Below are 12,644 nucleotides of genomic sequence, written 5' to 3'. Positions count from 1 at the left end.
ATTGAGCTTGAGGCCATGGCTCTGACACCAGGCATCTGTCTCAGAGAGGCCCTTCTGTAGGATGTTCACATCATTTGGGGACTTGACTATGGCTCCTAGTTTGCAATCATCTTCAAACTTCGTTAGCCAGAGGCCTTCTGTGTTAGCCTGTACTTCAGAGAAGTAGATACCAAACAGGAGCGGTCTCAGGACGGAACCCTGTGGTACTCCACTTGTCACTGGTTTGAGGTCAGATTTGGAGTCTGCAACTTTTACAGTGTGGGTTCTGTCAGGGAGCCAGTTGGCAACCCATCTTGTGACGTAGGGATTTATGCCTAGTTTATTGAGTTTAGTTATAATTCCAGAATGGGGGATGGTGTCGAAAGCCTTGGCGAGGTCAAGATAGGCTGTGTGAACCACTTTACCCTCATCTACGGCTTTGGTGACTGCCTCAAAGAGGTTGATCAGGTTCAGGAGGCATGATCTGCCTTTCACAATCCCGATCTGGTTGGGATCCAGAGTTTGGAGGTTACCAATGTCTTTGTTTATGAGTTCCATGATGATACTTTCCATGGCTTTGCAGACCAGGCTCATCAGGCTAATAGGTCTTTAGTTCCCGGGATCAGTGGTGGCTCCCCCTTTGTGAAGTGGGATAACTGTTGCTGTGCACCATTCAATGGGCACAAAGCCTGATGTGAGGCTATTATTGAACATGGTGCTTAAGTGGGGAGCCAGTTCATTCTGAAGTTTGTGTAAACTGCAGCCTGGGATGTTGTCCGGTCCCATGGATGCTGTGTTTTTGGCTTTAGAGAATGCAGCTTTCACCTGCATAGTTGTGATTACAGGGACTCTGCATTCTTCCTGTATAGATATGGGCCCTTTAGGGGGTGGGGGTGGGGGTAAAGTTAGCACTGAACCTATCTGTTAGGATGTTGGCAATATCAGTTGGTTCTGTAATTTTCGTGCCTTTGTGCTGTAACTCAGAGCAGATCTGGGTGTTGCCATTGAGATTCTTGACATAGCTATAGAATGCTTTGTGGTTGTCCTTGGAATTAGTGGCAATTTTATTTTCGTAGCTAGCTTTGGAGGATCTTATAAGGGATCTCAGCTTCTTACTGAGGCTGATCAGGGAGCTCCTCCACTCATGGGATTTTACTCTTTTGCAACAGTTTCTTCCTTCTGTTGTACAGTTTGTTTATGGTAGGGGACCACCAGATTGGCTTCCTTTCTTTGGAGGATAGTGTTTTGGTTCTGTTTGGGATAGCACAATCCATGCACTTGTGTAAGTGCTTATAGAGCACATTTGTGTAGGATTCAGCAGTTGTAACTGTATTGTCCATCTGCATGGGTGTCATGAAGTTCACTACTTCTGTCTTAAGAAGCATGAAGTTGGCTTTGGAGAAATTTCTTACTGTGGTTTCCTTAATGTGGGGTGGAGTGGGATGTGGATATCAAGGGTGATTAGCTTATGGTCAGATTGGACCAACAAGGAGTTGACTTCAGGTGTGGAACACCGGTCACTCATGTTGGTAATGTTTAGGTCTAGGATATTGTTGCCCCTGGTGGGGGTGTGGATAAGTTGATCTAGGGCATTGGAGTTTATGAATTCCAGAAAGCGTTGGCTAAGGAGTTAGTACATGAGTAGTTTTCCCAGTTAATGGTGGGGTAGTTGAAGTCGCCCATTATTAGAGCGTTTGGTTGAACCCTAATGTTTTCCAGTACATCAAGAAAAGAGGAGTGGGAATCCTGGGGCATGGTGGGGGATCTGTAGCAAGCTACAATTTGGATTGCAGTTTTGCCAAGAGTTAGTTGCACTTGGATAACATCGGATGCATTATGCTGAGCAACTAGCCTGGAGGTGTGGATATCCTTAATGAATATGGACACACCCCCACCTTTGGTGTTTCGGTCCAGGTTAGATGGCTGAAAAGTGTGGTATAAGTTATAGTCTGGTAGTGCAGGGGTGCTCTCTGGAGCCTTGAACCAGGTCTCAGTCACTGCACAGATATAGATGTTCTCCATTTTAAGGAGTGCTTCGAGTGAGTGCATTTTGAAATTTAGACTTCTAGCATTGAGTAGCATTACCCTCAGTTTTTGCTTGCCTGTTCCTATTATGGTGGTGAATTTGTTACTTGAACCTTGCCTAAAAAAGGCACTATAAGGGCAGCAAAAGCCTTAGCCAGTATCTTGAATCCTAGGGGCGACAGGTGCAGGCCATATGTGGCATGTCCTTCCTTTGTTCCTGTATAAATTGGTTTTCCAGTCTCTCTTCCAAATTTTTTCTAACCTCCTCTGACTGATTATTATAATTGTCATGCCCTGCAAATTATACCTTTTTTACCAGCAGCATCTGTCCTAGGCTCAACTAAAACTCTGCTACAGCTGATCTTTCACTTGGTACTCGCCTAACCTTTCCTTTGCCTGTACTCTAATATCAATCCATGATAGGGAAGGCGATCTCTAACCTGCAGCGTAAACTTGAGCTTTGCCTCATTGTACACTATTATCTTGGATGCTTTGACATTTTCTCCAGTAAATTCCAGTCCCCTCTTGCTTATTTTCTATATCTCTACTTGCAGTCATTCCTATTAGCAAAACCTCCTTTCTCTAGTTCCCTGTTTCTCTTACTTTTTAGAATACTTTCTGCAACGTTATGAATATAATATTCTGAAATGACATTCTTATTCTCCTTAAAGACCTGCATCAAAACTCACATTATTTCTTTATTACAAGAATCTCCTCCCCACTTAATTGTTATCTCTTTCCACTTTGATTTATAACTTTCTGCTTGTGTTATGCGTATGAGCCATAGCTTTATAGCTCTAAAATAGTCAAAGAAATCCAGTAATCTTAAACCACCTTGCACCTATGAAGATAATCAGCCTATCCGATTTAACTTGACCTCTTCTCCTCCCTAATACATTCCTTCAACTCTTTATTGATTACTGCCCACAACTTCTCCTCTGGTTGATAAAACTATGCCTAACCTGTATGTAAAGCTAAAGAGACTAAAAACATGTGAGTGGATTATTTTGCAGTAGCATAGCAAGGGTTGGCTAAGGGGCTATTGTATTGGTGAAAAGTTTTAGGGAGTGTATTTGAAAGGCAGGATTGCACTTAACCTTTTTTCTGCACTGAAATAAGGCACTTGAATTTGGAAGGTTTTTTTGCTTTTCAGTTGAAGAGGTGGGGGAGGATTTGGTGGCATGTGATTGGCTGCATTACTGTAGGAAGTCAGCTTCCTACAGTAATGAAGGTCTCAATACTTTTTTTTACTCTTCAGTTGAAAAGCTGCAGTGCATAGACTTGGTAGAGCATGACTGTCTACATTATTGTCAAAGCCAAATGGCACCCTACAGTAATGTGAAGATGTCTTTTTTTTTACTTGAAGAACTTGAGGGATGAGGCATTATTTTGTGGGACTGGCACTGGGCACTGGTTGAGCCATCTACACCTCTGGTATCTTGCTATCCACACCCATATTCCATTTTTTTAAGGTTTTGTATTATCATTTGTTTAGTTTATTCCCACATATCCTTAGATGCCATAACATATTTTTTTAGTCCATGCACCTAATGGAGTACACTTATCATGTGTCCATAAATATGTATATTGCTGCATCAATTCATGCATGGGTTATCGTCATTTATTTTTTTATCCCAAAAATATTTGAAACGGTCTCAAAATATTCCACAACACAGAAATATGGTATATTTTTCTGGATTTATTATGTGCAAAATAATGTTATCAATAAATAAAGCCATTGTTTCTTGATTACCCTTTCAGCTATATCCTTGAATTTCTGACTCCCTTATATTCTTTACCAATAGCTTTAAATATAAATTAAATAACAAATAACAAAAGATAAAGAGGACATGCATGTCTGGTTTCTCTTTCCAAGCACAACTTATGAGAGAGGAAACCACCTACCTTAATTCTTGCCTCCGATCCTTCATACATCCTCTTAATTAAAGCTATTTATTTTATCAAGGAATGCAAATTCTTCTATTGCCATGCTCATAAAATCTTAATTTACTATATTAAATGTTTTCTCTGCATCAAGACCTTACATTCTGCTTCTCATAGAAACATCATTGTTCTTTTAATGTTGTTAAATATTTTTCTTCCCTTCTCAAAACCACACTGATCCATATCTATCAATTTTGTAACACGTCTGCCATTATTTTACCTGGTATAGCCATAAACATAATAATAATATAATATTATAATTATGGTTTGAAATTGAAATGGCTCCATATGATACTGGGTCTTATGGATCTTTACTCTCTTAGGGTAATACTGCTACCCCAGTTTTCTTTGAAGATTGCAACTGTGTGATGGCTCTAGGTGTTTCTGCAGTTACATCCTGCTGATGCCTCTAGATGTCAAATATTGCTTGTTCATATTTGCATTAATAATTTCAAAACTGTGTTACATACAATGTACTAAAATGTTTAATCTTAAACTTATACAATGGCAAACACAACTGCATTGATATTTGAACTCAGTCTAGTGCAGGTAAAAAGATATTCATTGTTGTTAATGTTTATTTGGGTTTGCCATCAAATTTTCAAAGGTTCGTTTTGGAAAATTGTGTGGCCAAAAGTAAGTTTTCAAAGTTTCACAATGCCAAACTGGAATAATATGAAATCATAATAAAGAAAGTAAAGCTTGATTCATTATTATGAGGTTGGCATTGTGAATGGAGATTGTGGTACAGTGAGGATCAGAGAATTTAACCTTTTCTTCACTGTAGTGCTATCTCTGAGTTGGTATATATATAATTTGCAGGGGGAAGTTTTGGGGGCTTGCCCACCCTTGTTAAAACATAAAAGGATGTACAGACTTTTGAAACCAGAAGTCTGGTATGCTGAATCTTGTTTGTGTGTTACTAGCATTCGAGATTTAGGCTAAATGTTGTTTTCATAATTTTATTTTGTTCTTTTGATAGCAAATGATTTTGCCTTCGAAAATTTGATGGTAAACCGTTTATTTATATTGTCATAAATTTGATGTTTTCTAAATAGCTCAACAACCAAGTAGTACAGGCAGAATTGCTTATCTTCATGTGAAAAACTTAGCTAGATGAAGAAAATGCTTCTAACAGTATAGAATTACCACTTGTATATTCTTATGTTGTGTATAAACATTGACAATAAGTGCAGAATGATTTTCTACAGTAATAACATAAAAAGCTTAATGTGACCTGGGTCTACCTGACATCATCGACAGCGGAAAACACCGACAAGTGAATCGCGAGTGCCAGAAGATCGACAAGCAGAAGACTGACGCGATGGATGAAAACACCGACACCGAGGATGCCGACATGGGAAAAGGCTGTGTAAGTATGCGGTAGTGATGGACGTTAGGGTGCGAGTAAGGTAAGTGTGGATATTGACGGTCTGTGGGGATAGGGGTGGGTTAAGTGAGTTAGGGTTAGGGACTGGGTTAGGTAAGTGTGCGGTAGTGATAGTCTTTGGGTTAGGGGCGGGTTAAGTGAGTTAGGGTTAGGGCGCGGGTTAGGTAAGTGTGTGGTAGTGATAGTGTTTGGGTTAGGGGTGGTTAAGTGAGTTAGGATTAGGGACTGGGTTAGGTAAGTGTGCGGTAGTGATAGTCTTTGGGTTAGGGGTGGGTTAAGTGAGTTAGGGTTAGGGCGCGGGTTAGCTGAGTATGCGATAGTGACGGACCTTAGGGTTAGGGTTTGAGTTAAGGTTGTAGATAGTTGTGTATGTGTGGTTTAGTGTGGGTTTGTATGGATTTTGGTGTGCTTGTGTTGTGTGTGTGGTTTTTGGACAGGGGATGTGTTTTGTTTGTTGATTGTTGTTATTGTGGTGTGTGCAGTGTATGAGGTTTTGTGTTTGTGTACCGTCGGTTATTTAGTTGTCGGGCATGTGAGGTTTCGTGTTTTTGCACTGTCGGTTATGTGGTGTCGGTAATTTCGTTGTCGGTGTTCTGGGGTTTCGATTATGTCAGGTAGAACCTGTGACCTATATTTTTTTCCAAAACATTTCTTAAGACAAAAAATACTTACATAAATAATTCACAATAAAGAAATGTGCAACGTTTTCAAGCAAATGTCTTAACATATATGGAATTAGGAAATTATCAATTTAAAATTCTTCATGTTGTGAAAGGGTGTAAAATGTCCCCACACACTTGGAGTCAAGATAGACTCTAGACAGACTTCTTAATGAGCTAAGGGCACAACAAAAAAGTGGTAGAACTACAGATGTAGCTCATCAGCATATTATTGCATAGAATGAAATGTAATAAGAATTCAAAGTTCTGGCAATACTAGGTTCCAGGCAACCCTAAGGAAATAATATAAAATACATGTTTATTTTTGGAAATACAAAATTAGACTGAAATGTGCATGTGTGTGTGTGGGGGGAGGGGGGTGGTGGCTATCTATAGGTATTGTAGTAATGTCTCAGAAGACAGACTATACGTACAGCAACGTGCAATCAGTAGACAAGTGCATTCAACTCATTTCCATAACTAACATTAAGCAGAGGTATTATCTAAACCCTTTCCTAAACTTCCTAGACCATGCACCACGATACTTCAATTTCAACTAAAACTTTACACTCTGTGCTCAGAACACCACCTCTAGCTGATGCAGAACTCATAATGACATCTCCTATAAACTAAGACAACCTAAACTGCATTCCTAAGCTCTTAAGTTCAGCATCCTACTAATAAGTTGCTCTCTAGGCAGACATACTGATGCAGCATCCTGGCTAAGAAAGGACAAAGTTATAATAAGCTGACTCTTGAGTGACAGAATTCATGATATCACCTGCACACTCTGATCTTTTCACTCAAAATGGCCTCTCGTCATGACGCCTGTCTTAAGCCTTTTCCCTACTCACATGGAAGTTAAAAACCTTAGATATTCTACTTTGAAGAAATAGATAAAGAGAGGCATGGCCTCTTGAAAGATTAGTCTTGAGCAGAATCTTGTCACCAAAACAACGATAGGTCATTTGAATCAGAAAGTAGTTGACTTCAGCAGTTGTTTTAATAAGTGTCATCATTTTACAGAGATCCAATGCATATCACCTGAGGGGGATGATAAACAGTCTTACCTGCTTCACCACAGATATCCTTCATCTTTCTATTGAGGCTTCCACATATTGGATAAGGCATCCTATAGTGCCATAGTTTCTTTTTTTAGGCAGATTCCATCTTCCCATTTTTCCACCAAACAACTTAACAAATCCCTATAAGTCCCATCTCAATGTGGCACTGCAAAATGCTCAGCACTGATGCCATCCTGACTTTTGAAAACATAAAATTTGTATAATTACTGAAATGTGGTTTCAGCCAGTGACAATACTTCCTGTTTGGCAGAGTTTATTACTTATCATTTGCTCAAATCTCTTGGTAACAGTGGTTGCATTTTCTGTGGGGGGTATGCCCATGCTATATTACAATATCATTGACTCATAGGCAATCCATCATGATAACCACCTATAACTCTTTATCCTGGTATCCATAAACTAGCCCTCCTATCAGATAAATGCTAACTATAGAACACCTTTCATGATTCTCTCATTCCATGACACATCACATTAGAATACTTAAATAATGAACTTAACATATTCATTCTTGGAGATTTCAAGTATCTATCCATAAACTATTAAACATATATCACAAGCAATTAGTATGCACATTGATTCCCAGAGAGCATTGCTGCTAACTCAGTTGACCAAATAGTACCCTCGCCTACTAGATGTACAAACCTATTTGAATTTTTTCTTGTAAATGTAGTACTAATATGTCTATATCTATAGTTGTTACATCACTAGTCAAATCAAACCACAGTGTTATCTTTTTAACATAAGGACTCTGCCTACTTTCAGTCCTACTGTTTTCAAAGCCTTCAAACACTCTCTGATGAACTAAGGAGATTTAAAAGCACTCCACTCTATGGTGACCCCCATAACAAATGTGCCTACTTGTACCACTGGTTTCTACTCCCACAGAGACTCCCGCATTGAGGTATATAAAAACCTCCACTATCAACTACAAATACCATGACAAATTTAGAAATTAGTCTCTATGCTGGAGCCCCAGTATCAACAAACTTTGCAATAAAATAAAAATAAATTGCTCACCTATGAAATAACATCAGACAACCCAACACTAGAAGTGACCTAAAAATGAAAAACCAGAAAATTGGGTGTAAGAGCAACACCTGCAAAGTCAATTACAAATTAAATATTGCTACCTCATGCAAAGTTAACTACAAAATACTTTTTTAAATTATGCTAAAAATCTTAAAAATAATGCTCTGCACTGCTCCAAGCTGTTCTCCAATAGTACTGCCTAAGCTGACCAGTAAGTTATTGCTAATATACTAGGGGATTGATTAAGTATTTCTCCCTGTGTCCTCTCACTGTTTCTCCCCTCATTCCATTCAGTCCATAATGCTATGTATTATTACCATAGAACAAGTCACAAAAGCTTTCTCCAAAACCATAACATTAGCTCCTTCTGTCCAGACAACATAACAGGCTATCTCCTTGTATACATAAAACACTCCCCCAGAAATTAATTCTTAACCCTATTCAGTCATAGTTTCTCTACTGAGTATATACCAAAAGCCTGGAGGGCAGCTACTTTGTCACCCCTGTATAAGGTTGAGCCTTTCACTGATCCAGGGAACTACAGACAAGTAATGATGAATCATTGTGGAGCTCATAAACTGATACTGGCACATTACAGGCTCTTAATTCCAACTAAACTGGATTTGTGAAAAAATTGGTCCTGACTACTGAATCCACTGAGATTCTTGGACAAAAATCACTGAATCCCTGGATGATAGCAAATCAATTCACACCAGTTTCCTGAACTTAGCTAAGGCCTTTACAGAACCCCAGTCTGTCATTCCTGAAAAACTGACACAATAAAATGTAAACATTTATATAACTTGTAAAGCAAACTGGCTTTAAGAAAGAACTTGCACAGTCAGTGTTTCTGCATGCTCCCCTCAATGCTATGCCATGGGATTTTCTTCTGGGCTCACTCTTCTTCAGCACATACTTCTCTGATGTCTTAGTTGACATCAGGAGCCACTGGCTGATGAACTTTACTGATGACTACAAACTCAGATCTGATGATATCCACATTCTTCTGAAGGGCCTAAACCACAAAACCAGCTGGTGCCAGGACTGTGGTCTTAAGATAAATACAAAAACATGCTGTAGTCTTCTAACTGAGAAATAAGTACACATTACTTTCTTGTAAATAACTCTCAAAATAGACACTTTCATTAGAAATCTGGGTACATTAATGGAAAACAAACATTCTTTTGATTACCACATATGAACAACCATTAGGAAATCCTTCCTCCTATTGCATTTAATAACTAAAGGCATATCTTCCCTGTCCAAGGAAGCTGTTGCCCATCTCTATACTTTCCTTATCAGACCTAAAGCAGAAAAAAGGGCTCACTTTGTCATGCATTCATCCAGACATATTACACAACTAATGGTCCCTAAGTCAAACAAAAACATCTGAAAAAAAAAAAAACATTCCACTCTCCTACAGTTTTCTTCTGCTGAGCCATTACAGCTGCAAATGATCTTTTACATTTCCAAAAAACAGGTGGCAACAATCAAAATAGCTCACTAACTCTCTTTAAACCCAGCCTGGATGAGTGGCTGGGAATATGTAAAGTCAGTCTTGGTTTAGGTCCTAAGATTCATATGGTTAGAGGGATCAAGTTTATGGGAGCTGCCGTATCTAGACTCCTGATAAGTCTACTCGAGTGATATCTCTTTTACTAGTTTTAGTTTACTACTCTTGTTAAATGTGTCAGAGTATACTGGTATCTAAATTGAACTTGGACCACTCTATAAAAATCTTAAATGACATGCTGCAAATAGAAATCAAGTTGATGGTCTGTACGACAGTTAGACATGCTTATTAAGGGTCCTGCGTTTGATTCTGATAGACTTCATTTGTATACCGTTTGAATGAGAACAAGCAAGTGGTACGACAAACATCTCTGTCAGATCACCTTTGAAAAGCAGCATCCCTGCTCACTGAAATAATCTGTCCATAAATATACATAAAGAAAAAGAGGGTTTGGGAGTGGTTTGAATTGCTACTGCATAAAAGGGAGACCAATGCATCACCGAATATATAATCTCTTTCTTAAGTATTATGCAAGGGTATTGGATAGTTAAACAGCTAGCTAAGGTTTAGTGAAGACATTAAATAAACACCTTGGTTGATGATTGGGCAATTTTCATTTTGTAACAGAACGACAACAAGAAGCTCTGAGGTTAGAGAATCAATAAAGTTTAAGTCCATCTGCACAAAGTCTAACATGGGACAGGTTCAATGTCACTTCACTACAATATGTTATTTGGAGTGATACTATCATGGTGTACACAGAAAAAGAAGATGATGAGCCACTGTAAATTATTATGATTAAATATTTAACCACATATTTAAAAATAAAAAAAAATACCTTCAGCTACTGAAGAATATTACTTAATGACTATTTACACCTGAGATTCTACTGACTGTGTTTTTATTTCAAGAATGTCTCATAAATTGGAGATCTTGTATAACTATTAAAGTCACTCCTTCCCTCCAGGATACTTTTCAGGTTCACTAATGTAAAATGGGTAAACCAGTGTTTTGGCTTATTCCTGCAGACAACTGACTAATTCGTGAAATTAAACATCAGTAACTGAAAAGAAAATCTTTCTCACTTCAGACAAAAATTTCTCTCTCTGTCTGAAGTGAGAATGGACTGAGGTTATGTGTTACACTCAGTGCTCTTTTTACAGTAGTGAATACCAAAGCTCCTAGAACTTTGCCTGACAGGAAAATTCACCAGTGTCAACAATTTTTGACTTAAGGTACTCAACAAGACAGACAGTGAGCAAAGAAATCAATTGGAGAAAAAATTATTTAGTGTAACAGTTCACTTTTCTGTCAGTCTTAATCAGCATTTTCTCATTTTACTTCTACTTTTTTACTAGAATATGGTGTTAAATAGAATACTTAATTAGTCATGTCCAAATGAGTACCCCATGTGCTAAAATGAAGTGTAATAAGGAAAACTAAATGCTGCAGTCAACTGCACATTCCCTCCCCTACAAATAAAATAGCCAGTATATGTTTCATTCCATAATTTGAACTTTACAAGGATTTACTATTTAAGTGCAATAAATAGGTATAAATGATAAAAGAACTAAGGTAACTATAATGCTGCATCACCTGTCATTGCATATATTGTAAAATATATAAAGGGACAAATTAACTAGTTAAGTTCATGATCAAGGGGCGTGTTAATCCCAGCACAAAGAACATTCATTATTAATATCTATCTTTAATAAACATTGCTGAACCAATAAAGGCAACGAGACTATTATATTTGAATATGTTTGTATTATATAAGCAGAGCATCTACCAGCTACAATTCTGTGTTGCTTTAAATGTTTCCAGCTGGTAGGAGGACTCATCTAGGTAATGACTTCCCTAAAGGCACATCTACAGAGGGGGAATAATAAATTATATGTGCCTTTTCTTCTAAAGGTACTGTTATGTCTCTTCTCTTACCCTATTTCCTCCTGCAGGTACCATTAATGAGCTCTCAGTCAAAAACCCTTGTATAAACACAAGTAGTTCTGTAGCACTAGAACTAGTGAAAAATTAGGCAGTTTGCAAAAGGGAGAAAAATGAAGAATCTTGTCTCTTGCCTTAGTTTATGATAGGAGTTGGAGTTTGGTAAGATACTGACTTCTTTTTAGGATGCCCAAGTGATTTCCATCCAGAGAAATCTGTCATTGGTTTTAATGCACTATAACATTACTATATGCAAAATACAATAGGGCAGATCTCATAAATCAAGATGCATAACATATGCAATTGTTTTCCCTACCAAGGTGACCAGTAGACAGGGTAACACCCAAAGACAAAGACACCAGAATACATCAGTCAATGTCTGCAGACATAAAACTTGAATACTCAAGACATACATTTTGCAGACATCATCAGGTTTAACAATCACTAACCAGTAGTTAATCACAGCAAAACAAGAGAGTCACACTTGCCAAGGTTCTCAAATACTAACCTCCCAGAACAAATACACGTTTGCCACAGAGTTAGCTAGTAGTCAAAACAAATTCCACCCTTTTCTTAAGAGACATAAGAGTAGAATAGAATGGAATGCACAAGGCAAATGGGCTATGTGGTCATTTATCTCATCAGTACTCACCCTTAGACTGTACCCCCGTTTTTAAGGAGCTATAGAACAGTCACACCTGGGGTGAATTTATGAATATGCTTCCAAATGTGTAATTCCTTCTCAAAGGAAAATAGTGTACCACAGTTACTTAATCTGGAAAGTAATTTTATTCCACAGAAGGGGCAGCTGTTGCATGGCCAATCTGTTTCTCCACCACAGTTTGTTTACTTGCTAAAGCAGGTTTAAATCTCTGCTTCTAGTGTTCACAGGACTGTTTGATTTGTGGAGAAATATTAGGTCTCGGACTGTTGGATCTTTAAAGGCCTGGCAGACAAGGTCCAGATCACTACCAAGGAGTCTGTAGGAAAGTGAATACATTGACAAAGTCTGTAGTCTCGCTTCATTGCTCAAGCCCTTTATTCCCAGGATTTTTTGATCAAGAACATTTGGAGTC

This window comes from Protopterus annectens, chromosome 4.part1, assembly GCF_019279795.1.
Source record: "Protopterus annectens isolate FY-2018-M chromosome 4.part1, PAN1.0, whole genome shotgun sequence".
Lineage (NCBI taxonomy): Eukaryota > Metazoa > Chordata > Ceratodontiformes > Protopteridae > Protopterus > Protopterus annectens.
The sequence above is the reverse complement of the archived record's forward strand: the minus strand, read 5'-3'. Positions refer to the sequence as shown.